Raw genomic sequence first — 23,143 nt, 5'->3', positions numbered from 1 at the left:
AAGAATATATGATAGGACACATATAACATATGTCTTTTAAACTTAATCCTCTTATACCAGGTCTAATGTAAGACAGTTTGGTTTAAAGGGCATGTGTACATATGCGTTATATTTCAGAATTTGTATAATTGCCCTAAATCCAAACAAAAACAAGCTGAGTTCCAAAAGGATCATTTACATACATCTATAGACAGCGATGGGCTTCCCCAACAGCTCAGGAGCCACGGGAGAAGGGGGTTAGATCCCTGGGATGGGAGCATCCCCTGGAGAAGGGAATGGCAACCCACTCCAGCGTTCTTGCCTGGAGAATCCAATGGAAAGAGGAGCCTGGCAGGCTACAGTCCATGGTGTTTCAAAGAGTTGGATACAACTGAAGCAACTCAGTGTGTACCTCACAGACAGGGATGCCGAGATGGTTATATAGATTCTACAGGATGGCTCAACCAGTTCTTTCAAAGGGTGTTTCAGTGCCTCCAGAAACAGCTGAGACCTGGCCTGAGTCTGTATTGCCCGAGGGAGGGTTCACAAACTGAAAGCACAACCTGAGACTGTTATGCACCGAGCCCGTATCTCCGAACCGACCGAGAGAGCAAGTCCACCACAGTAATGCAAAGGCAAGAAGGGAGTTTATTTCTAGCGCGCTAGGGCCCAAGTCTCTTCCAGCACAGTGGAATCCGACAAGAGCCCCGAACAAAGGAGTATGGCGGCTTATATACAGGCAGTTCTTTGTCTCAGTTACAGGAGTAGCTGGCGTTACATGATTGGCCAGGCAGGATGAGCGCATGTCCTGTCTTTTTCTGGTAAACATGACTCAGGTCCTAGAGCCCGTCGTTTGGTCCCTAACATTCCCCCCTGTCCTTAGATCATATAGAGGAATCTTCCTCTCGATCCTGAGACACAGTTTGATATTGTTGCCGAAGCACAAACAGCTGTACTGTATTTATGCGGTCCTTTACAAAGGCTACAAGTCTATTGATAATACATGGGCCAAAGGTAAGCATCAGTAGAAGTACTAGCAGGGGTCCCAGCAAGGTGGAGATTAGGGTGGTCAACCAAGGGGATTGTTGAAACCAAGACTCAAACCATCTTTGTTGAGCCTCACATTTTTGTTTACGTTGGGCTAGTCTCTCTCTTACTTTGGCCATAGATTTTTTTTACTATTTCTGTGTGATCAGCATAGAAACAATACTCTTTTCCTAGGGCAGCACAGGGTCCCCTCTGTATCCCCCCACAGATCTTCCAGTTATGCCTGGGCGCACCTGGACATGCCCAGAATGCATGATTTCGGAGCTTGCCCCTCTTCCACGGTACATTTACCACTGGCTTAAGGTCAAAGTATAAGTCTGGCCACCAAGTATTTGGTGGATGTACTGCGGTGGTGGAGTTAAGCATCTCACGTGTTAGTCCATTTTGCAGTTTCCAGGTTATTCTGATGGGTTGGTGCAGGTTTACGCTGGCAGCTTCGGAGCAGAGTAACATGGTCATCCATAAGATGGTCCAGACGAGTTGTCTTGGTCCTGTTGACGGCGCCGGAGCTTCAGCCTCAGGGGGTTGGACGGGTGCAGAGATGCTTCCCATTCTTTTTTAGCGTCTTCTTGCTCTGCTGAAGTAGCTGGGCGTACATGGTTGCAATGCACCCAAGGCCCGATACCATTGACCTTTAGGGCAGTTGAGGTGGTAAGAAGAACAACATAAGGACCCTTCCACTTGGGTTCTAGTGCCTTGGTTTGGTGCCTTTTGACCCATACCCAATCTCCTGGGCCAATGTCATGTGAGGGAATAGTTCCCTTATTTTGACCCACATGTATTTCCCGGAGCAGTTTCCAGACACGAGAGTACACCTTACTTAAGGCCATCAAGGCCTCTTGGAATTGTCCCAACGTGGGAGGCGGTAGTTTCTTTTCTTTAAATATTGGACATATAGGGGGAGGTCTCCCATACAGAATTTCAAATGGGGTCAGATTAAATTGATAAGGAGTATTATGCGCACGGAAGAGGGCGAAGGGAAGGAGGGTCACCCAGTCCCCACCAGTCTCTATAGCCAATTTAGTTAAAGTTTTTTAGGGTCCGATTTATTCTTTTTACTTGCCCTGAGCTCTGTGGACTGTATTTACAATGTAACTTCCATTTAGTCCCCAGGGCTAGGGCAAGGCTCTGAACTATTTGACTCACAAAAGCAGGTCCATTATCAGAGCTGATGGTCACCGGCAGGCCAAACCCGGGAACTATTTTTTTTTTTAATCTTTTTTGCCACTATCATCTCAGTCTCTCCCTTTGTAGGAAAAGCCTCTACCCACCTTGAGAAGGTATCAACCAACACTAACAAGTACCGGTAACCATACTTGCCTGGCCTTACCTCGGTGAAATCTATTTCCCAGTGTTGCCCTGGTCTGTCTCCCTGATACCTCAGTCCTGCATGTTGTCTTTTTTCTGGCCTCATCTGTTGACATGCCTTACAAGCATGCACTATGTTCTTTACAGTTGTCTGGTGCCGGGGAAATCACAGGCGTGCAATTTGAAAGAGCATCAGAGTCTTCTTTTCTCCCAGATGAGTAGACAAGTGTAAATGCTCACATAGTTGTCATCCCAACTGAGCAGGGAGTATCAAGTAGCCATCTGAGTCTCGGTACCATCCATCTTTACCTTTTTGAAGGTTGGTGTGTTCTTGGATCCAAGCAAGGTCTGTGGATGAATACTCAGGGGTTGGGGGCAGAGTTCCCATACCTGGAGGTGGAAGTCCAGTCGCCAACACAGGGGTGATGAAATCTTCATCAGCTACTTTTTGAGCTGCCAGGTCTGCGGCATGATTCCCTCGTGCCGTGGGGCTGTCACCCTTCTGATGTCCAGGTACGTGTACTATTGACACAGCCCGAGGCATCTGTACAGCCTCTAAAAGTCTACGGATTTCAGGCAAATTTTTAATTTCTTTTTCTTCAGCTGTCAAAAACCCCCGTTCCCGATATATCGGGCTCTGGATGTGTACCGTGCCAAAAGTATAGTGACTGTCAGTGAAACAGTTATTCTTTTTCCTTTGGCTCTCTCTAGTGCTTGAATCAGGGCAATTAACTCTGCCTTTTGTGCTGAGGTATCCGGGGGAAGGGCCTCTGCCCATATCGTCTGTCCAGAGTCATCTACTACTGCAGCTCCCGCCCATCTCTGTCCATCTTTCACATAACTGCTGCCATCTGTGAACCATTTTAGCTCACTGTTATCCAGTGGAGTATCGGTTAAGTCCTTTCGTATTGCTGTTACCCCGGCCAGTATCTCATCACAGTCATGGAGGGGGCTATTTTCCTCCGGATTGGGCAAAAGAGTGGCCGGATTTAGAGTGCAGGGTGTTTGGAAATGAATCCGTGGGGTGTCAAGTAGCAAGGCCTGGTAGTGCGTCAAGCGGGCATTAGAAATCCATTTACCTGGGGGCTGCCTTAAAACTCTCTCTATGGCATGAGGAGTGTAGACCAAGAGTCTCTGTCCACAAGTCAGTTTATCAGCATCGTGGACTAAGAGCGTGGTGGCCGCGATGATACGGAGGCCAGGTGGCCATCCGGCTGCCACTGGGTCCAGTCTCTTGGAAAGGTAAGCTACAGGTCACTTCCATGGTCCCCATCTCTGTGTTAGTACCCCTTTTCCTATCCCCCGCTTTTCATCTACAAATAATTGGAAAGGCTTAGATGGATCAGGGAGGGCAAGGGCAGGAACTTCTAGCAAGGCTCGCCTGAGCTCTTGAAAGGCCTCTTTCATTGGCTCAGTCCATTTCCAGTCCTTGTTTTTTTTGGTCCCTTCATATAGGGGCCTGGCCTTTTTTGCAAACCCCAAGATCCATAACCGGCAATATCCCACAGTTCCCAGAAATTTTTTCACTTGTCTAGGGTTAGCCGGCTCAGGGATCTGGAGGATGGTTTCTTTCATAGCCTGTGTTAGTCACCTCTGGCCCTGTTTTATCTTATAACCGAGGTATGTAACCTCTTGTTTGGCAATCTGGGCCTTTTTGGCACTGGCCCTGTACCCTAAAGTCCCCAAGGTTTGGAGAAGGTCACCTGTTGCCTCTTGGCACTCTTTCTCTGTAGCCGCTGCCAGCATAAGGTCATCAACATATTGTAATAAAACAATGGTAAAGTGTTCAACCCAATACTCACGGAGAGGTCTTCGTCCAGGGCCTCATTAAATAACATGGGCGAGTTTTTGAAACCCTGTGGTAAGCGAGTCCATGTCAGCTGCACAGGGGTCTGACCACCGTCTTCCTGCCATTCAAAGGCAAAGATCTCTTGGCTTGTGGGGGCAAGAGGCAAACTGAAAACGGCATCTTTTACATCTAAAACAGTATACCAAATGTAGTTTGGAGGCAAGTTGCTTAGCAATGTATAAGGGTTAGGAACCATAGGATGAATATCACTCACCCGTTTGTTGACTTCTCGTAGATCTTGAACCGGTCTAAAATCAGTTCCCCCAGGCTTTTTCACAGGCAACAGAGGAGTGTTCTATGGGGACCGGCACCTTTTAGGACCCCAGTGTCTATGAGGCGTTGTATATGAGGAGTAATTCCTTGTCGAGCCTCTTGACTCATGGGATACTGCCGTACCCTCACCGGGGAAGCACTGGCTTTCAGTTCCACAATGATAGGGGGCCTCTGTTTGGCCAATCCCATTCCTGCTGTTTTAGCCCAGGCCTGAGGGTATCTTTGAACCCATGGTTGTACTTCGGGGCTTATTGTCACTGGGGCCTCTGGCAAGTAGAGTCTGTATTCATCTTTTAATGCCAGAGACAGTACCTGAAGAGGATGCCCGGTCCCATCTAAAACTGACACTTGTCCGTGGTCGAAATGAATTTGGGCATTCACTTTAGACAGTAAATCCCTTCCTAACAAGGGCGCTGGACACTCAGGTATCCCCAGAAAAGAATGGGTTACCTGGTTGGCCCCCAAGTTTACATGCCGTTTTGTAGTCCATCCATATCGTTTAGTCCTGGTTGCTCCCTGCACCCATCTACCTTTCTTATACATGGGTCCATCTTTTTGGTTTAAGACTGAGTACTGGGCTCCCATGTCCACCATGAAGCCAACCGGTTTCCCCTCCACATTTATGGTTACCCAGGACTCGGGGAGGGGCTTTGAGCCCTGACCCCCCTAGTCGCTATCTTCACCCGAGTAGAGGATATGACTGTCTGGAGAGGGAGTCTCGTTCTTGGGGTTCTTGGGCCCCTCTTTTAGATTTTTCTTGGGGCATTTATCTTTTTAATGTCCAAACTCTTTACAAAATGCACATTGGTTTTTTTCAAGCTTACGCCTTGTCGTTTTTTCTTCAGTTTTTGAGTCCAATTTTTTCCCTTTTTGGAACCTGTTTTTGTTTTCAACCCCAGCAAAAAATATCTGGGCCAGCTCTTTTTGATTTTTACGGTTTTCTTTAGCTCTAAATTTTTTTTTTTTTTAATGCAGTCCTCTCTCTCTTCTGGGGTCTCTCTATGATTAAAAACTCTCTCGGCTGCCCTCACTAGATCTTGCAAGGATTGTTCATTTAACCTCTCTATCTTTTGTAACTTTTTTTTAATATTGGGGGCTGCTTGATTTACAAATGCTAACATAACTGCCGCTCGTGACTCATCTGCCTGTGGGTCCATAGGGGTGTACTGTCTAAAAGCTTTTATTATCCTTTCAAAGAAGGCTGCTGGGCTCTCATTTGGCTCTTGCCTCACTGAATTTATTTTGGCCAAGTTAGTTGGCTTCTTGGCGGCCGCTCTAAGGCCGGCCATAAGAGTCTGGCGGTACACTCGGAGACGCTCCCTACCTTCAGCGTGTTCGAAGTCCCAGCGGGGCCGCGTCAGGGGAAATCCCTCATCAATCAGGTTAGGCTGTGTAGTGGGTCTCCCATCTACCCCCGGCACATTCTTTTGTGCTTTTGACAAGATCTGTTCGTGTTTCTCTGTAGTAAAGAGCACTTGTAACAACTGTTGACAGTCATCTCAGGTGGGGTTATGGGTGAAAAGGATCTTCTGAGGGCGGGGAAGAGGGAAGGGAAGTGAGGGGCTGAAAAACAAAAGATTTTAGCCAGGCCAGGGGGTTTTCCACCAGGTCCTGCCAGACCAAAATGTATGGAGTTTGGTCTGGCTGGGTGCCCCGAAGGGTAGGGGGTGAGCACCTTCTCTCTGACCGCTCGAATAGTAGGCAGGCTGAAGGTGCCTTCTTGTGGCCAGCCGACATCAAAAGCAGGCCACTTGGCAGAACAAAAAGTTACTAACTTGCTTTTCTTTACCAGCAATGATAGATTCTGTGCTCTAGACTTAAAATCAGAGAAGTGGTTAATCATAAGAGATAAAGGAGTAGAAGTTGTTTGTCCCATGATCACAGAAAAGTACACTGGGAGCCAACAGAGCACACAAAGAGCAACGCAGACACCATGAATAGACAAACAGATAACAAACACAAGGTGGCCACTGACAATGCACTCAATCTTACCTGCAGGATGTTTACAGAGCCAGCCGCCTCCCCAGCACAAAACCAGGCCCCGGCCTTACGCTGGACTTAATCCAGTAACCAGAGCCAGCTGCCTCCCCGGCACACTACCGGGCCTCGGCCTTACGCTGTACTTGCCTCTGCACTTTACACTCAGATGCCTCCCCAGTACGATACTGGGTCCTGGACTTAATCTGGGCTTCTGCAACATTAGCACCGGTGCTCAGAGCTCTTATCGCCTAACGAGGTTACTCCCTTCTACCAGGAGAGTTGTCCTCCCCAGTGGGACGGAGATCCTGGACGAGCCCCCAAATGTTATGCACCGAGCCCGTATCTCCGAACCGACTGAGAGAGCAAGTCCACCACAGTAATGCAAAGGCAAGAAGGGAGTTTATTTCTAGCGCGCTAGGGCCCAAGTCTCTTCCAGCACAGTGGAATCCGACAAGAGCCCCGAACAAAGGAGTATGGCGGCTTATATACAGGCAGTTCTTTGTCTCAGTTACAGGAGTAGCTGGCGTTACATGATTGGCCAGGCAGGATGAGCGCATATCCTGTCTTTTTCTGGTAAACATGACTCAGGTCCTAGAGCCCGTCTTTTGGTCCCTAACAGAGACGTTACCCCTCTCCACTCTGCTTTCTGGGTGAGATCCTCTGAGATTTCATTTTATGAGTATTCCTGGCCACCAAATGTCTTGGATTCGATCCCAGTTGTAAAAGCTCTTTATTACCATTGCATAAAACGAGGCACTGTCCCCCATCCAGTCAGGATGGGAACAGGGCGCTCCCATCAGTGGGGATGGAAACCTTGGCAGGGTTAGTTTACAGGTCACTATTGGCCCAGATTGCTTTGCAGTGGCTCAGTGGTAAAGAATTCGCCTACCAATGGCAGCAGACTCAGAGGATATGGGTTTGATCCATGGGTCAGGAAGATCTCCTGGAGGATGAAATGGCAATCCACTCCAGTATTCTTGCCTGAAGAATCCCATGGACAGAGGAGCCTAGTGGGCTACAGTCCATGGGGTCGCAAAGAGTTGGACATGACTGAGCAACTGGGCACTGCACAATTGGCCCAGATGAAAGCCAGAGCTACATAAGCAGTCTCTGGGTCGATTCAGAGAGAGGCCCCTCAGGTGCCCTTGGAGGGAGGTGTGCAGTCAGGGAGCTCAGACAATCATGAGAAGAATGTTGGAAGCCTCAAGGAGCCACCCTAAAGCAGCATCTTCTCCCCTGGCTACAAGGGTGACAGGTCAGGAGTTGGTCCTTCGGGGGCCTGCCCTGCACTGTAGCTAGAACACTGCTGAGTCCCAGGTTCTCCCCACTGGTGATGCGTTTCCATGGGAACAGCCAGCTCCACCGCCCCACATTGGGTACTGTGCTCCATCTATTTCTATGGTACCTATCACCATGGCACCTACTCGCTCTGAAAAACATGGGCTAAAAACAGGACATAAAGGAAAGTGGGGAGTCCACGTCCCTGCAGTCACCTTCTCCCGAAGCTGCTGTGGTACCTTAAGAATGCTCACATGGACCTTTTGCATTGCCAGTTTCCATGTTGGAGATGGCCTTTAAAAAAATAAAAGGCTTGCTATCGGCATCTGCATCATCTTGGGGGGAATGTGTCCCGAGGTTCCAGGAAGTTTACTCTCTACTCACTGCAGATATTAAATTCCTGTGGGTGGAGGGGAGCTCACACAGGAAATGACTCCTCTAGGGCTTGTTCAGGTATTGGGGGAGGGGGAAAGAGGTGGGCAAGAGGGGAGAGGGGTGGTGCCATTGGTCTACACAGGTGACCCAAGAAAGGATCTGTGTTCATTCCAACAACAGCGATCAGGCAGTCTGCCGGGAGTACTGGACATTCTCTTTGGGAAGGGATCCACAAGGCCAAAGAGCTCCACGGAAGGTTTCCCCTAATTCAAGGTCACCCTCCGTGCTAAGTCACTTCAGTCTTGTCCAACTTTTTATGACCCCATGGACTATAGCCTGCCAGCCTCCTCTGTCCTTGGGATTCTCCAGGCCAGAATAGTGGAGTGGGTTGCCTCCAGTATGGAGTGAATGCCTCCTCCAGGGGATCTTCCCCAACCAGGGATCAAACCCTTGTCTGTTATGTCTCTTGCATTGGCCGCCCAGTTCTTTACCACTAGTGCCACCTGAGAAGCCCCTTCATAACTGAGCATTTATTCCGGTCTCTGGAGTCAGAAAGAACTTGAATTCAAATTCCAACTCAGTCACCTGCCAGCCATGTGAGATCCATGGGCAACCTCCCAGAGGTTAATGTACTCCTACTACAAAGATTTAGACATATATCCACTTTTCTGTCTTCCTTTGTCATTTCCTTATTTCTCTGCTTCTTCTTGCTCCCATGATAAGGTCAGAGTAATCTCAGGAATTTCCATGAAGATCGTAAAACTGATTCTTGAAAAATGTTGGCTACAATTTAAACAGAAAAACCTAAAAGAACATTCAAGGAGATTCCTTCCACCCATTCCACAGAAGAAAAGAAGCAATTCATATAGTGTGGTGATGTGGTATATGTCCTCTGATGCAATAGGGAATACTTGAACTGTAACTTCATCAAGCAAGGAACTATTTTTTGTGAATGAAGACCAAAGGTTTCCGCATTTTGGCTGCTTCTTTGTAAGAGAATTAACGTTCCCTTTGACTAAAGTTTGTGTTCCTCTTGGCACAGGCAAGGCATGCAGTAATTTTAATTTCTCACAATGCTTTAAGTTTCTCTTAAGTGTTTTCCGTTTTCTGTTCAGCTTCAGTGATTTCCACTATTCTGCCTTCCAGCTCACTGATTCATTCATCTAATCTACTATATCATCTAATCTACTGTTGATTCCTTCTAGTGTATTTTTCATTTCAGTTATTGTATTCTTCATCTGTTCGGTTCTTTTTTTTTTTTATTTTCTCATTCTTTGTTAAAAACTAACTTATCACTCTGCTCATTCAATCTTCTCCAGAGTTCTTTGAACATCTTTATGCTCATTACCGTGAACTATCTACAGAGATGGGCAGATCGCCCATCTCCACTTCACTGAGCTCTTTTGGGGTTTTATCTTGCTCCTTCATTTGGAAGATACTCTTCTGTTGCCTCATTTTGCCTAATTTACTGTTTTTATTTCTAAGTATCTGGTAGGTTGATTTCATGTCCCAGCCTTGGGAAAGTGGGCTTTTGTAGATGTCCTATGCATCCCAACAGCACACTCCCCTTTGGTCATCAGAGCTACATGCTCTAGAGGAGTCTCCTACCTGGGCCACGTGGGTCCTTCTGTTGTTGGTGGTCTACTGTGGGCAGTCTGATAGGTACAGCCTGTTCCATTGGTTACCGGGCCTTTCCTTGTGTGGAGGCTGCTGGCCCCTGGTTGGTGAGGCTGGGTCACAGGCTACTGGCTGAGGGGCCTGGGATCCGAGGGCTAGTGTTGGTCCACTGCTGGGTGGGACCAACTCCTGACACAGCAGGTTGCAGAGTCTAGGGTGTCTCAAAGCTGGTGCTGGAAAAAAAAAAAAAAAAGCTGGTGCTGGGCCACTAGTGAGTGGGGCTGGATACTAGGGTAGCTAGCTAAGGGGTTGAAGGTGGTATTGGCCTGCTGGTAGGTGAGTTTGGGGCCCAAGAGGTCCCAGGGGCTAGTGATAACATGCTGGTAGGCTGAGCAGCGTTCCTGGGTCTCTGATTGTACAGCCCTGGGGTCTTAGAGCTGGTGGTGGCCTGATGCTCAGTAGGGCCGGGGCCAAGCGGGTATTAGGGCTGGTGCTGGCCTGTTGGTAGGTGGGCTGGGTCCTGGTACAGGGGGCTGCACTGACACAATTCTCCTATCTGATAGATGTATTCTGAATATGTCTTTCAACCCATGACTTGCTTTTTCTTTCTTTTTTTTTTAAGTAGTGCCTTTTGAGGAGCAAAGATTTTAATTTTGATAGCCAAATTTATCTATTTTTCTCTTTATGGTTCAAGCTTTTTGTGTCCTCAAAAACCCATGCCAATCCAAAGCCACAAATATTTTCTCCTGTTTTGTCTTCTAGAAGATTTATAGCTTTACCTTTTATATTTAGATTCATGATCCAAGTTAATTTTATGTTGTGAAGTAGCACAAGTTATATAACAGCACCACCCACCCCACCACCATAAAGATATCCAGTTGCTTTAGTGTCTTTTGTTGAAAAGACTTCCCTTTCCCCATTAAACTGCCTTGGCACTTTTCACCAAAAGTTAATTGACCATATATCTGTGGGTATATTTGTGCACTCTATTCCATCCCAGTGATTTATATGCCTCTTGTCTTCAGTAACTCCACAGTCTTGTTACTGTGTCTATACAGTATTATATTACTGCATAATAAGTCTAGAAATCAGGGAGTATTAAGTTCTCTTACTTTGTTCTTTTTAAAATTGTTTTGGCTATTCTAGGTTATTTGCACTTCCATATATTCTAGAATCAGCTTGTCAATTTCTACAAAAATAAAATAACTTTTAAAAGTCTGCCAGAGTTTTTACTGAATCTTATATTAGTTTTCTAGAGCCATTATAGCAAAGTACCAAGATTCCTGCCCGGGAAAACCAGTGGACAGAGGAGCCTGGGGGCTACAGTCCTATAGTTCATAGTCGTGGGGTCAAAAAAGAGTTGGACACTACTTAGCAACTAAACAACCAAACAAGCCACAAGTCCAGCGACTAAAACAACCAAAAATATTCTCTCACAGTTCTGGAGTCTAGAAGTCTAAAATTAAGTTGTCTATAGGACCATGCTCTCTATTTGAAGGCCCTAAGGGAGGATTCTTCTTTGCCTTTTTCTTAGCTTCTAGTGGTTGCTAACAATCCTTGGCATTCCTTGGCCTATAAATTCATCTCTCCAGTCAAGGCCTCCATCTCCATGTGGCCTTCTTCCCCATGTCTCTTTATGTATCCAAATTTCCTCTTCTTATAAGGACACAGACTGGATTAGAGTCCACTCTAATCCTGTAACCCAGAACACTTGGTATTGGCACTAAGAATGATCAAGAACTCACTGGAAAAAATTTTAAATATGGTCCTTCCTCAAGGAATTTAAAATTTTGTTGAGAAGACAAAGTTAACATCTAAGAAGCTATCAGTGAAAAATGAAAAACAAAATAATTTAGTGTGGTTCAAACAATAAATGTTAACTGTATATTAAAAAATGCACATGCCAGGTCAGAAGTCAGAGGGCTTCATGGTCGATGCACTGAAAGGCTGGTATAACAGAAAAAAGGCAAGAAGCTATGAGTCAAATAATAGGAACAGAAATGCAGAAACAGGAACTGACATGATGCAGAAAGGCAGGCGAGGAGACAAAGGTTAGCAAAGCAACACATCTGGAACAGTTTGCGTCAGGAGACAGTGGGCGACAAAAGCAGACGGAGGGCCTGCATGGGAGACCCTAAAGGCTAGACAGCAGAATTCTGACTTGACACAGTGAGTGATACAACTCTGAAAGTAAGGTTGGAGCGAGATCTGGTTTGCTTAAGGGGGCAGGACTAACTGAAAGAAATAGAGCTCAGGGCAAGACTAGTTAGGAAGCTCCTGCTTCCTTTCCAATCAATTCTCTATTCTGCAGCCAGAGTGAATTTTTTAAAAAAAACTCAATCTGATCAAGTGACTGCTCTGTATGTTGATCACTGAGTCTGAGATGCTCAAGTAATCAAAGATGATACCAAAATGTCTAACCTCAGTCTCAATACATTACATTACAGGGACCAAGGAGGTAGGAAAGGGATGCAGTCTAGAAAGGAGTCATGAGCTCTGTATGGTTTACAAGTAATCTGAAGCAGCAATTAAATGACAGCTGGAATTTGGCCAGGTGATGACCGAGGCAGCAAAGGCAGGAGTTTCCATGTGCAGAGTGTTAGAGGAACTGTGCACGGCTGATCTTCAAATCACAGAGGCAGGCATCAGTGGAGGAGGAAATGGCAACCTACTCCAGTATTCTTGTCTGGGAAATCCCATGGAGAGTGGAGCCTGGTGGACCACAGTCCATGGGGTCACAAAGAGTTGGACACTTTGTGACTAAACAACAATAAAAAGGCAGGTGTTGGGGAGTCAGCTGAGACAAGCATGAGAGGAGTCAACTATGCTTATATAGAAATGGACCAGGAAAGGTGGCAAGAGGAGAGTCAGACAACTAGGAGCAAAGGGAAAGGCAGGCTGGCTAGAACTGGGACCAGATCTTAAGCAGGAATACAGAATTCCATCCTGGAAAGAAGGCAGGTCAGAAATAAGGAAGTAGTTGTGGAATAATAGCTAACACAACACTTACTAAACATTTCCTTTTTTTTTTTTTTTAACAATGTGGTACTCACTGTTCAAAGCATTTAAATGAATTCATTCATTTAAACTTCACAGGAATGAGAGAGGTAACTGTTATTGTCCTCATTTTACAGATGTGGATCCAAGGCACAGAGAAGTTAAGTGACTTGCCCAAGGTTCTACACATACTAAATGGCATAGTCAGGACTTGAGATCATGGTAATGAACACTTATTCCATGCCATGGTTTTTACATATATGTATTTGTTATGTATATGAGCATTGTGTACATATACACACAACGAGGGTATTAAAAAACAAAAAAGTAATATGCTTCCCACCCTCCTTTCTGGCACATGACCTTTCCCCTGTTCAAGCAAACGTATGTACTGCCTGAAGGAGGATTATGGTTGTTAGGGGGAAAAGAGGTCATTTACTAACAACTTCAAACCTCAAAACTGATTTTCTTTTTTTCCATCTGTAATGAAACAACAGTTTTGGGAAGGACTTTTTCTATATTCGAACAGCTTTGATTTATCAAGAGCTTGCCCTGGCCCACCATAACTTTGGTACAAGATACAGGCAGGAAGAATTCAAGTTAGGATAGGAGAAATAACCCATACCTAGGCATTAGAAGAAAGGGTCTTTCTCACAGAAAGAGGAAACAAAAAGCAGCGTGTGTATCATACATTCCCTCTTGTCATGGGCTGAACTGTGTTCCCGCAAACCCACACAATGAAGTCTCAACATCCAGTACCTCGGAAGGTGACCTCTTTGGAAATAAAGTCTTTAAAGAGGTAATTAAGTTAAAATGAGGCCATTAGGGTGGGACCCTAATCCAATATGCCTAGTACCCTTATAAGAAGAGGAGTTCTTCCTCTTCTGTGCAGGAGTGCAGAAGCATAGCCATGTGATGACAAAGCCGCAAGAAGGAGGCCATCCGCAAGCCAAGGAGAGAGGCTCCAGAAGAAACCAACCTGCCAGTACGTCAGCCTTGGGTTTCTAGACTCCAGGACCATCAGAACACAAATTTCTGCTGTTTTTAGCCAACCAATCTGTAGTGTTTTGTATGGTAGCTGTTGACAACTAATACACTCCTCTAGACTGAAACCCTTTAGGGAGGAAGTTTAAAAAAAAAAACAACAAGGTAAATATGGGGGGATCCCAGAGAAGTGGACCTTGTTTCTCACTTTCAAGGACAATTTCAGGTTTCCTTAAAGAATTTCTGTGTTCTTATGATTGCTAGAGGGAAGGGAGAGTTAGAGAGTTTGGGATGGTCATGTACATGCTGCTGTATTTAAAATGGATAACCAACAAGGACCTACTATAGAGCCCAGGAAACTCTGCTCAATGTTATGTGGCAGCCTGGATTGAGGATGGAGGAAGAATGGATACACGTATGTGTATGGCTGAGTGCCTTCACTGTTCACCTGAAACTATTACAACACTGTTAATCGGCTATACCTCAACACAAAATAAAAAGTTCAAAGTGTAGGAAAAAAGAAAGAACTTCTGTGTTCTAACAGCCCGGGTAACAAACTGAAAATGGCAAGACAGAATAATCAATTGGAAGATATCCAGTGTCACCTTCCTGGTATCTATGGAGCAGGAATTTCAAGATTTCCAAAGATAGTCTGATAGTAGCAATCAGTACACCTAGCACCCAGACTTTGGTCTCTAATACTGTTTTCCAATAAAAGGAACTAGAGCTCTGTGGAGAAGGATTCTAGGACTGGGGCAGGAAGTATACAAGATAAGCCAGAGCATCTTGTAGTGACAGAAACTAAGGAAGGGGTTTGTGACAATGATGGGGTACTCTGTCTGGAGGCAAACGAAAGAGCTCCCAGTGGCCAAAGCTGGAACAACTTGAGCAACAAAATAAAGTAGCAGTTGATTCTAAACTAAAGTATAAAATAAATATCCATGAGTTGACACTGATATAAATAAAGAATTGAATAATAAATAAGGGAGAAGAGACAAAGGTCCATGCAGAAAAATTGCAAGTAATTTACATACATCCTCTGCCCTTAAGGAGACAGAATATAACTCCCAACTCATTAAGCGTTGGTTGCACATAGCAATCTCCTTTCAAAGAGTACAGCAAGGAAAAGGAGGCAAAAAGAATAACATTACAGTGAAGAAACCTGACAAACGCTACCTCACGTCAGGTGATCAAGGTCAACATCGAGACATAAGTCATTTTGAGAGATGTTCTCTTGATATGATGAGAATTGTACCTTACTCTGCCATCTTCCTCCCTCAAACCATAACCTGAGTCTAATCCTGAGAAAAGCATCAAACAAATCCCAACACAGTGGCATTCTACAAAACACCTAACCCGTAATCATCAAAACTGTCAAGATCATAGCTTTCCTAGTGGCTCAGTAGGAAAGAATCCGCCTGCCAAAGCAGGAGATGTAGATTTGATCCCTGATCCAGGAAGATCCCACATGCTACGGAGCAATGAAGCTTGAGCTCGAGTCTGGAAGCCACAGTTACTAAGCCCACGTGCTGCAACTAATGAAGCCCACACACCCTAGAGCCCGCGGTCCACAATAAGAGAAGCCACTGCAATGAGCAGTCCCAGCACTACAATGAGAAAGTAGCCCCACTCGCTGCAACTAGAGAAAAGCTCTTGCAGCAACAAAGACCCAGCACAGCCAAAAACAACTAACTAAATACACAAAGATTATGAAAAACAAAACTGTCAAGATCATACAAAATAAAGTCTGAAAAAAACTAAAAGAAGCCTAAAGAGACATGACAGCTAAATGTGATGTGGAACCTTAGATGGGATCCTGGAACAGAAAAAGGGCATTAGGGAAAAACTGAGAAAATCTAAATAAACTATGGACTTCAATTATTAATAATGCATCAATTGTGGTGTTCAGTCACTCAGTCACGTCCGACTATTTGCCACTCCATGAAATGCAGCACACCAGGCTCCTCTGTCCTTCACTATCTCCCAGAGTTTGCTTAAATTCATGTCCATTGAATGGGTGATACCATCCAACCATCTCACCCTCCATTGTCCCCTTTTCCTCCTGCCTTCAATCTTTCCCAGCATTATGGTCTTTTCCAATGAGTCAGCTGTTCGCATGAGGCGGCCAAAGCATTGGAGCTTCAGCTTCAGCATTAGTCCTTCCAATGAGTATTCAGGGTTGATTTCCTTTTGGATTGACTGGTTTGATCTCCTTGCAGTCCAAGGGACTCTCAAGAGTCTTCTTCAACACCACAGTTCGAAAGCATCAATTCTTCAGTGCTCAGCCTTCTTTATGGTCCAACTTTCATATCTGTACATGAATGCTGGAAAAACCATAGCTTTGACTATTTGGACCTTTGTTGGCAAAGTGATGCCTCTGCTTTTTAATATGCTGTCTAGGTTGGTCACGGCTTTTCTTCCAGGGAGCAAGCGTCTTTTAATTTCATGGCTGCAGTCACCATCTGCAGTGATCTTGGAGCCCAAGAAAATAAAGTCTTTCACTGTTTCCATTGTTTCCCCATCTATTTGCCATGAAGTGATGGGACCCGATGCCATGATCTTAGTTTTTTGAATGCATCAATAGGGGTTGATTAATTATGACAAATGTGCCATGTTAATGTGAAAACTGGAAAAAGTAGGTGTGGGGTATGAGGAAACTGTCTGTACTATCTTTGCAATAATCCCATAGATCTTAAACGTTCTAAAATAACTTTTTTTTAAAGGTAACTTAAACAAGGGCGGCCTTGCCAAAACTCCCTACACACACAGCATACCTAAGGCAGCTATCTCATCAGGGCAAAGGGAGTTTTTGCTTGGAACATCCATGGAGTAGGGAAGGGTATATAGGGAGGTGATGCCACCTAAGGCTCCTGATCTCCAAAAGACTGTGAAGCAAGTACCGACTCAGGCATCCGAACACCACTATTGATCTTAAGATAAAGTCCATTGAGGAACACTCAAACCACATGTAGATTTGAGGCCACTGCCCACACTGCCTGGGAATATAGAAGATTTAACCTACATCTCAGACACCACTGTGACAATGAGAATCTTAATAGTCAGGATACCTTAGTTAGGCTGTAACTAAGGAACTCTCAACATGACTGGCTTACACAATAGGAAATTTTTAAAAAATTTTGTTTATTTAATTTTGTTTATTTTTGGCTGTGCTGGGTCTTCAGTGCTGCTCCCTGGCTTTTCTCCAGTTGCGGCAAGCAGGGCTACTTTCTCATTGCCGTGCTCGGGCTTCTCACTGCGGCAGCTTCTCCTACTGCAGAGTTCAGGGTCCAGGATGCGCCAGCTTCAGTAGCTGCAGCATGTGGGCTCAGCAGTTGCAACTCCTGGGCTTTAGAAGACAGGTTCAGTAGTTGTGGCTGCACGGGCTTAGTTGCTCCAAAGCATGTGGGATGTTCCCAGGTCATGCATTGAACTCATGTCTCCTGCATTGGCAGGCAGATTGTGTACCACTGAGCCACCAGGGAAGGCCCCAGGAATTTTTCTTTATTTGTGCCAGTATGCTATTATAATACTCCACTCTGCCATCTTCATCTTCAGTGCCTCAGCCATTCCTTAGCTAACTTTTCTGGCACTCTGGTTACCCTAATATCAGGTGTCACGTGGTGAAGCAACAACCTCTGGCAGAAGAGCCTCTTCAAGTGTGACTCTTTGAAGAGTACGTCTCAGGTACTTTGTAGAATGTCCCTGAATGTGAGTTTGCCTGATGCTTTCTTATGATTAGACTGGAGATTTTTGATTTGGGGGAAGAATATCACAGAGGTGCAAGAACGACTCTTTTAAGGAGCAAGGAAGCTTCCCCTCACAACTCACTAGCCAGCCCCTTCCTAAACTAACCACTGGGAATAATGAAATTACTGTTATAAGCTATGCCACCCAACTCCAGTATTTTTGCCTGGAAAATCCTATGGACGGAGGAGCCTGGTAGGCTGCAGTCGATGGGGTTGCTAGGAGTCAGACACGACTGAGCGACTTCACTTTGACTTTTCACTTTCATGCATTGGAGAAGGAAATGGCAACCCACTCCAGTGTTCTTGCCTGGAGAATCCCAGGGACGGGGGAGCGTGGTGGGCTGCCGTCTATGGGGTCACACAGAGTCGGACACGACTGAAGCGACTTAGCAGCAGTAGCAGCAGCAGCAGTTTAGACCAATCAGGACACAGCCCTGAGTCAACAGGAAGGATACATACAAAACCAAAGGGGTACAAATGACTACTGAAGGGGTCAGCACCAGTGCGTGCTATATGTAAAAACCCTGAAAGGCAGAGACAGCCTTTACTTTAAAGAGACTACATTAACATGATTAAACATTAAAACAAGTCTAGTTTAAAAAGAAAGACATTTTTAATTGTCAAATTTACTTCTTTCTCCAACATTATCACCATCCAGAAGGATTTTAGATCATTTACACATGATAAATCTCTCTTCTCAGCTCTTGAGGGAGCACCAGGAATAAAGGAAACACCTCTAAAAGACAAAGTTCGTCTATGCATCATCCAGATACCTAGGGCAACATTTCCCAGACTAGTGTGCTTTGCTACATTCTTCTGTACCATGGTAACAAGCAGGCCATGAAAATCATCGTCGGTGATCAAATTAACTGATGGAGACTTAGTTAAACAAAATCAAGTAGGCTTCTTTACTAACATATCTCTCAGAGCCTTTACATGCTAGCAGGATTATAAATTCCAAGAGGAGGATATACTACTTACACTGTTTAACATTTTCCTTCAAAAAGAAAGTTTTCCTTTTTCGTCGTGAGCATCTATGAACAATTTCTAGGACAGTATTCTGCTTAACACCACCTTGAGAAATACTGGTGTAAGGGGAAAACAAAGACCCAAGACCCAATCATTATTAGACAGTTGCAGGTGTCGGGGGATATCCAGAAAAGCATAAGTGTAGTGAAAAAGGTAAGAAGCAAATCCAGAGAAGTCAATGATAAAGAAGCAAGAAAGGAGATAGTTTCCAAAATGCTGCTGCTGCTGCTGCTGCTAAGTTGCTTCAGCCATGTCCGACTCTGTGCAACCCCATAGACGGCAGCCCAATAGGCTCCTCTGTCCCTGGGATTCTCTAGGCAAGAATACTGGAGTGGGTTGCCATTTCCTTCTCCAATGCATGAAAGTGAAAAGTCAAAGTGAAGTCTCTAGAGACAATCAATGGAGAAAGTAAAAAAAAATAAGAATAAAAATGCTTTTTGATTTGACCAGGAAGACTGCCATTTGTGACCTTCAAGAAAATAGCTTCAGAAAAGAGGAGGAAAGAAGGATGGTATACAGAATGAAAAAAAATTAGGATGGGGATGAAAAAAGAAATACCTGAAACATTTATAGACCACCAATCAATAACTAGAGTTTAGCAGCGAAAGTAAAAACAAAGACATTGGTTGATTGGGAGACTGGAGTATACAGAAGAATACAAAAAATGTTAGAACAGAGAACACCTACATACGGTTGAAGGTAAAAGTGAAAACCTACTGATAGAAACTGATAATCACAGTCCAGCAGATGGAAGAAATGGAATCCAGAGTATAAACAACTAGAAAAGGCTTATTGTTCTTTTCAGATTGTAGAGAATCTGAATAGACATAGAGGCAAAAAAACAGAATGGGAAAGACTAGAGATCTCTTCAAGAAAATTAGAAATACCAAGGAAATATTTTCATGCAAAGATGGGCTCGATAAAGGACAGAAATGGTATGGACCTAACAGAAGAAGATATTAAGAAGAGGTGGCAAGAATACATAGAAGAACTGTACAAAAAAGATCTTCACGACCCAGATAATCACGATGGTCTGATCACTCACCTAGAACCAGACATCCTGGAATGTGAAGTCAAGTGGGCCTTAGAAAGCATCACTATGAACAAAGCTAGTGGAGGTGATGGAATTCCAGTTGAGCTGTTTCAAATCCTGGAAGATGACACTGTGAAAGTGCTGCACTCAATATGCCAGCAAATTTGGAAAACTCAGCAGTGGCCACAGGACTGGAAAGGTCAGTTTTCATTCCAATCCCAAAGAAAGACAATGCCAGAGAATGTTCAAACTACTGCACAACTGCACTCATCTCACACGCTAATAAAATAATGCTCAAAATTCTCCAAGCCAGGCTTCAGCAATATGTGAACTGTGAACTTCCAGATGTCCAAGCTGGTTTTAGAAAAGGCAGAGGAACCAGAGATCAAATTGCCAACATCTGCTGGATCATGGAAAAAGCAAGAGAGTTCCAGAAAAACATCTATTTCTGCTTTATTGACTATGCCAAAGCCTTTGACTGTATGGATCACAATAAACTGTGGAAAATTCTTTAAGAGATGGGAATACCAGACCACCTGACCTGCCTCTTGAGAAATCTGTATGCAGGTCAGGAAGCAACAGTTAGAACTGGACATGGAACAACAGACTGGTTCCAAATAGGAAAAGGAGTACATCAAGGCTGTATATTGTCCCCCTGCTTATTTAACTTCTATGCAGAGCACATCATGAGAAACGCTGGTCTGGAGGAAGCACAAGCTGGAATCAAGATTGCCAGGAGAAGTATCAATCACCTCAGATATGCAGATGACACCACCCTTATGGCAGAAAGTGAAGAGGAGCTAAAAAGCCTCTTGATGAAAGTGAAAGAGGAGAGTGAAAAAGTTGGCTTAAAGCTCAACATTCAGAAAACGAAGATCATGGCATCTGGTCCCATCACTTCATGGGAAATAGATGGGGAAACAGTGGAAACAGTGGCTGACTTTATTTTTGGGGGCTCCAAAATCACTGCAGATGGTGACTGCAGCCATGAAATTAAAAGACGCTTACTCCTTGGAAGAAAAGTTATGACCAACCTAGATAGCATATTCAGAAGCAGAGACATTATTTTGCCAACAAAGGTCCATCTAGTCAAGGCTATGGTTTTTCCTGTGGTCATGTATGGATATGAAAGTTGGACTGTGAAGAAAGCTGAGTGCTGAAGAATTGATGCTTTTGAACTGTGGTGTTGAAGAAGACTCTTGAGAGTCCCTCGAACTTCAAGGAGATCCAACCAGTCCATTCTAAAAGAGATCAGCCCTGGGTGTTCTTTTGGAAGGACTGATGCTGAAGTTGAAACTCCAATACTTTGGCCACCTCATGTGAAGAGTTGACTCATTGGAAAAGACTTTGATGCTGGGAGGGATTGGAGGCAGGAGGAGAAGGGGACAACAGAGGATGAGATGGCATCACGGACTCGATGGACATGAGTTTGGGTGAACTCCGGGAGTTGGTGATGGACAGGGAGGCCTGAAGTGCTGCATTTCATGGGGTTGCAAAGAGTTGGACACGATTGATCAACTGAACTGAACTGGACTGAACTGAACTGAACTGAACGCCTAACCATCCAAGTCTGAAGATCTCCTTTTAATACTCCAAAATTTCTTGGATTTCTGCTTATTCCACCCAAGAGAATTTCAGTATGTAGTATAATTTGCCAATCTGTTGCTCCTTTCAGAAGCTATGTTATGGTGAAGGTGTAGGCTATTGAAAAGCACTTACCTGAGGGCCTCAATCTTCATGAAATAAGAAACAAGGTGGAGGTTGGTGACAGTAAGGAAGTTGGGAGCTCAGGAGATTTTAATTTATAATGATTAACAATGAATAATTGACATACAAAATAAAAACTTATAATGGGAACACACACAAAAACAATGTAAAGATTACCAAAAGAGGGTCCAGAAAGAAAGGTATCTATTATACTTAGCCCATCCAGAAATTTTCACAGGTCTGGTATATCAACAAAAATTGCATAGGTCATAAGTTAAGAAAATATAATTCCCAATATGCTGGTGAGAACAAAGACTACTCAGCATGGGTCTAGCTACAGTCTAGCCTTAAACTTTCACAATTCAAACCTAGTATGGCTTCCCAACACTAACCCTAAAAGTTAAGCATACAAAATTGCATTTTTATTTCCTTTTGAGATCAGTTAGGACAATGATAGGAGATTCTGTTGCTTAGAATGTATTTTTAGATTCTAATTCAAACTGAGTACATAATTTTGAATCACCTATATCGAAGTCACAAGTGTAGCTCATATATGGCTCCACAGCCCACCTATAAAAATATTTTGATCACACAAAAATTCTTTAACTGCTTAATACATAGCCCTATAGAGATTTAAGAGCAGTTGGACTGCTTAAAAAATATGGTGATCGCCATAAGCAGAAGGGTTAGAGGAGGCCACATTCTTCAAATAAAGAAATGCTCAGTGTGCACGGAATAAAGTATAAGGCAACAATACTCACACCAAATCTGGCGGTCTCCAGATCTGTGTATCTGTAAAGGTAAGGCGACCGGCCACATAGGAGAGATGATCAGCAGCTGAGCTTGGAGAAAAAGCGGAATCCACGTAGAGGCCACTCTTGAGAACTAAAAACTTGTAGTTTCGTCTAGCAGGAAGCGGAAAATGGCAGTGGTAAACCAGTTGAAGTCTGACAGAAATAGGGTTGTTAGCAGTAAAGGGAGGTTCCAAGGCTGCAATTCTGGAAGGCATAGGCAGCCACGGCCAGGCAAACACCCCCACCATGGAGCTGAAAGAAACTATGGGGGTTGATAGAAAAGGGTTCGTCCTTACCCTGTCATCTTCACATCTTTTCCCCAGGCCCTCTCTGGTCTGCAGCCGGCTGCTGAGGCGGCGGTAATCGGCCTCTTTCTGGTCAATCTGTTTCTTGTGCAAGTCCACCAAGAGCAGGAGGTCCGAATTGGGTTTTCCTGGCGCCCGCGGCCCACTTCGGTGCGCAGGACCCGGCCCTGCAGTTCTGCCACCTCCTCCTGAAGCAGGATGTAGCGGGAGATGCTCCAGTAATTGAAGGCGAGGACCGCGATCACCACCAGCAGGACCACCAGAACGGAGGGCAAGGCGGCCGGCCCGCCGGTTCGCCCAGAAGCCCATCATGGGGCCGAACTAGGCTGTGCCCCGGTGCCCAGGCGACAACACCGGCGGGCAGAAACTCATGCCACGGATGATGAGTTGCCTCGGGGACGCGGATCCAGAGCCCTCTGAAGCTGGAGGCCGGCGGATCCGCCCGCCGGCGAACCGGAGAAGGGGGCGGGGCCGCAAGCCGTAGGCCCCTCCCCGTCTCCTCCTTCAAATCCTGCCAAAGAGCGTTACCTAGGCTTTCAACTAGACCCTGCAACAGCTGGGCGGAACCAGGAGAACCCGGCAGCTCGTACCCCAGGCCCAACACCTCATGGTTAGGAGGCGGGGAAAGAAGCCGGAAGGGGGTGGGCTTAATTCTGGCCCCGCCCATTGGCTGGGTCCGGGTCGCCAAGGGAGCCGTTTCCCAGGTTCGCCTGACTGCGGATCACATCTGTGAACTTCTTATTGTCAAAATCAGACTTAAATTGAAGAAAGTAGGGGAAACCACTAGACCATTCAGGTTATGACCTAAATAAAATCACTTACGATTGATTATACAGTGGAAG

General features: G+C 45.0%; 1 long non-coding RNA gene across 1 annotated transcript; it reads right to left on the bottom strand.

Moving 5' to 3' along the window:
* Window positions 1-607: 607 nt before the first annotated feature.
* On the bottom strand, window positions 608-22,921 carry LOC132658094 (uncharacterized). The gene is made up of 3 exons (XR_009597118.1): window positions 22,293-22,921; window positions 21,964-22,107; window positions 608-9,939 (listed from the first exon to the last, which is right to left on the bottom strand). It is a non-coding gene; the product is annotated as an uncharacterized LOC132658094 (long non-coding RNA).
* Window positions 22,922-23,143: the final 222 nt, after the last annotated feature.

The sequence above is a fragment of the Ovis aries genome, chromosome 18, assembly GCF_016772045.2.
Source record: "Ovis aries strain OAR_USU_Benz2616 breed Rambouillet chromosome 18, ARS-UI_Ramb_v3.0, whole genome shotgun sequence".
Taxonomy (NCBI): Eukaryota; Metazoa; Chordata; class Mammalia; order Artiodactyla; family Bovidae; genus Ovis; species Ovis aries.
Note: the sequence above shows the minus strand (reverse complement) of the source record. Positions and strands in the feature narration are given on the sequence as shown.